A 5,000-nucleotide genomic window follows, 5' to 3' on the forward strand; every position below is an offset into this window, starting at 1 on the left:
AAGCCAGTGACTCGAAGGATTTGATCTTCGCTCCGATTGGATCTCCCTTTTGGAGCTAAACTTAGTGGATCCTTTTTTGCAATAAGAGACAGTCAGTTGATCTGCTTAGATCCATAAATTAGGATAATTCATCACCTCTGTTTTCAACTCTTCCATTGCCTAGATTTATCCATTTTCAATATCTCATGAAAATGAATATTGAAATCGATACCTAATTGATATTTTTTTTTCAAACATGACTATAAAGGCATCTGGATATTTCTCATTTCCGGAAAATGTTACATATTTTTTTCTATATTAATTACCACGAATGAAGTTTTGGTCAGATCATTTTCTGATGCATCTACCTCACCGATGCCTCTTTGGTCCTATTAAATCTTTTTAAACGTGCTTGCCCGGACAAGCACAAAAAGCTCACTGATATAACTCTTTACTGCCTCGTTAGGTTCTGGAGCGTATGTCCACTGCACATACCAATGGGTCAATGTTCCCTCCTTAGATTCCCACTATCATGGATGGATACCCGAGGCTCAATATGCAATTATAATCCTGTAAATGTTCATTACATTTTGTTTAACTTTAATGTAATTAGAGTTTGGCCGGAAAAGCTACGAATTTGGCCAAAAGAGCCAGAGGGAACCTCCGACGGGGAATCATTCACATGAAGCATTACAATTTTTGAGCCAACCACCATAACTGTCCTGTCAATAACCCTACATTGATAACCAAGTAACAGGTAAGACGAAATTTGACATTATAAATGCAGTTTCTCAAGAAATGAACGGATTTACAGATGCCTGGTTTAAGCTATGTGCTTCATATTGAATAAAATTCAATGTCGTAACTGGCAGCCTAGACATAGCACCAATTAGGTCTATTCACGGTCCAGATATTCCAGGTCAGCCAGACAGCGTACCAGTTTCAAGACTCTTTTTCACAGCTACCTCATGTGAGGGGGCATGCAACTCCCTGTATTAAAACAGTGTAAGTATCATTTCTTGATACCTTTTTTAGTATTATTTCCTTACTCGGTATATTTACCATATTTTTGAAAATATATTCACCGATGTATTTAAGAGCTTCTTCCTCAATTATTCCACCAAGTTTCCTTTTATTTCTTTGTTCGCGATATTCCTCCTCAAAAACATCTTATTTCTAATGCTAAGTCCTTCTGGTTCAAGCAATTTTTCAAGTGGCAGTATTACACTTTTCACTTCAATTTCCTTCAACAACATTTTTACCCTAAATTTGAAGTTCACAGCATGTGGAGGGTCATGGTAACCATCTATTTGCATTATACACCTAAAGAAATGTTCAAGGCATCCTTGATTTAATCTTTGAACCAGTTGTTAGTCAATACTATTAGAGCCTTTTAACATCATCAAGCAGAACAATGGCAGATTTAAACGACAAAATGATTCCTAGTAACCGAGACTTGATGTCATCTTTGTAATCTTCTGGTTTAAAAGGAATCGAGTAAACAGTAGCATAAACAACGTTGATTCTGTCAGCACAACAACATGTAGGTATACACTGGACACTGATCTATGTATGGATTTGCTTTAGGAAAACGAGTTTTTTATATTAGACGGTTTTTTTTTCCTTTTTTTTGTTTCTTTTTGTTTACATTTGTTTTCCTCTAAGCGCGTATATTATAACAGCTAAATACTGCACAGCTATTTGACATTGACACTGATGGAATGGAGGAAGGAATAATATATATATATATATATATATATATATATATATATATATATGTGTGTGTGTGTGTGTATGTATGTATATATATATATATATATATATATATATATATATATGTATATATATATACGTATATATATATATATATATATATATATATATATATATATATATATATATATATATATATACGTATATATATATATATATATATATATATATATATATATATATATATATATATGTATATATATATATATATATATATATATATGTATATATATATATATATATATATATATATATATATATATATATATATATATATATATATATATATATATTCTTTACGTTGCCTTTATGGCCAGCTAACTAAGGTCATGGTTGTTTGTTTTAATTACCCACGTGTAAGACGAGGGCAAGTGACGTCACAGTATTGGTGTTTCACACCTTGAGGTGTGCGTTGGCTGACCTGTTATGACTGGACCGTGGGTCTATTCAAGTGCCGGTATTTATTATTATTGTTTATTATTAATTATAATCATTGTTTATTATTTATAATTATTGTTTGTTATTACTTATTATTGTTTATCATTATTATTTATTATAATTTATTATTATTTAATCTTATTATTCATTATTAGATATTATTCATTATTATTTATTATTATTATTTAATATTATTTATTATTTTTCATTTTTATTATTTATTATAATTTATTATTATTTATTTCTTATTATTTATTATCATTTATTTTTATTATTTATTATTATCTATTATTTATTATTATTTACTATTTATTATTATTATTTATTTTTATTAATTTTTATTTAGTGGTATTATTTATTTCTAATATTTATTATTATTATTTATTATTTATTATTATTGTTTATCATTTATACTTATTATTTATTATTTCTAATTATTATTTATTATTTACCATAATTATTTATTATTTATCATTATTTATTATCTATCATTATTATCTATTCATTATAATTATTTATTATTGTTATTATTATATATTATTTATTATTATTTTTTATTTTTTATTTATTTTTTATCATTATTTAATATTTATTATTTTTTATTTATGGTCTTTATTTATTATTATCATTTATGTATTATTATTTAATTATTTTTAGTATCATTTATTATCATTATTTATTTATTATTATTTATCATTATTTATTATTTATTATTTATTATCATTTTTTATTATTATCATTTGTTTATTATTATCATTATTATTTATTATTTATTATTATTATTTATTGTTATTATTTATTATTTATCATTTATTATTTATTCATTATTTATCATTTATTATTATTTTTTATATATTATTTATTATTATTTATTATTTATTACTATTTTGCTTCAATACAAACGTAGTTGGAGAGAGCAGGATGCTGTAAGCACAAAAGCTGCAGTAGGGGAAAATATCCCACTGAAGATAGCGATGAAGAAAATAATAAAATACAATAGAAGTAAAGAATAACTGAAATAAAATATTTTAAGAACAGTATCAACATTAGAATACTTTTATAGATAAACCATGAGAGACCATTATGTCAGCCTGTTCAACATAAAAACATTCGCTGCAAGTTCCACCGATTCAACTTCAGGATTAACATTCCACAATCTGCCACAACTGGAATAAAACTTCTAGAAAACTGTGTAGTATCGAGCCTTATGATGGAGACTGTGTGAATATAAATAATAACTGCATGCCTAGGATTACGAGCAGGATGATACTGTGTTTGAAGATATAAATGCAAAGGATGATCAGAGTTTTAAAAAATGTTATGCAACATTCATAACAACTAACTGAATGACGGTGCCAGAGATTAATGTCCAGATCAGGAATAAGAAAATTAATTTGATCTATTTTATTTTCTTTAATAAATCTATTTTCATTATTTCCTTTATATGAATATTGAAAATAGTACCCTATCAATAATATTCAAAGATATCTATAAAATCGTATCATGAATTTTTTATTTTGGGAAAATATTACATAAGATATTCCTATCTGACGAACCATAATTAAGATATTGGTCACATCCTTTACTGACGTGGTTGCTCACAGCATTAGGTGTTTTTTTTACCTCTTAATATCTTTGAGAGTACTAGTTCTTACAGAGAGCTAGTGCTTGATATGGTTACGGTATAAAAAAAAAAAAATTTGCAAGTGTAAACCAAGGCCCATTGTTTCTGCTTGTTTTGTAACAAATCTAATCCATTAATGGTCTGCCCAATCCTGAATCCTGTGTCCCTGTATGGTTGTGAGACATGGGTCCTGACAGAGAAATTCAGGTCTAAAATTCAGACTACTGAAATGCGTATCCTACGTCTAATCTTTAGAGCAACGACGAGATAGCTGTGAAATACCAACATAAGAGAAGCCTTGGGAGTAGAACAAGTGATTTTACAAATGAAAAGATGCCAGTTGAGATCGTTGGGCCACATATATCGAATGTCTGAATACAATCGGGATGTACACGGCATTGTGGAATGGATTCTTGAAGGTAGAAGACGACTGGGAAGATTGAGATGGAAGGATGGCACCTATAAGACTTGAATGATGCCACATGGAATGAAATGACGCTATGTATGTAATATGTCAGGCCCTCAAGGAATGGGGACGAACAATAAGGAATTTCTCAATTGACAAACAGGATTCCGACGGGATTTTGGGTGAAATTATCCTTTTAATTTCGGTCTCATGTCTTGGTCAAACTCTTAAAGTCTGTTCTAATTACGTATATCCATTTATAGTCTATAGAGGTTCGTCATAACCCTTAATTTATATTTCTCTCTCCATATTAATTAAACATTATCTTTGTTTAATTATATTCGTTTTGTGACCTATTGAAATCTTTAGACATCTGTAAATCTTAATATATATATATATATATATATATATATATATATATATATATATATATGTATATTTATATACATATATATATATATATATATATATATACTTGTGTGTGTACATTTCAACCATAAATATTTATTTCATCGTATGTGACTTTTAATAGATCTAATTATTAATCACATTCAACCCAAAAGCATACACATATACGCACATGCATACACACACACACACACACACACACACATATATATATATATATATATATATATATATATATATATATATATATATATAATTATATACAAAATCCACAGGAAACAAGAAAGTAAAAGACCAGGTATAATTCATTCATGTATTACGTACACTTCTTCAGGGTACAAAGTGTGTGTGTATATATATATACATATATAT

Source organism: Palaemon carinicauda, chromosome 3 (assembly GCF_036898095.1).
Source record: "Palaemon carinicauda isolate YSFRI2023 chromosome 3, ASM3689809v2, whole genome shotgun sequence".
In the NCBI taxonomy this organism is placed as follows: domain Eukaryota; kingdom Metazoa; phylum Arthropoda; class Malacostraca; order Decapoda; family Palaemonidae; genus Palaemon; species Palaemon carinicauda.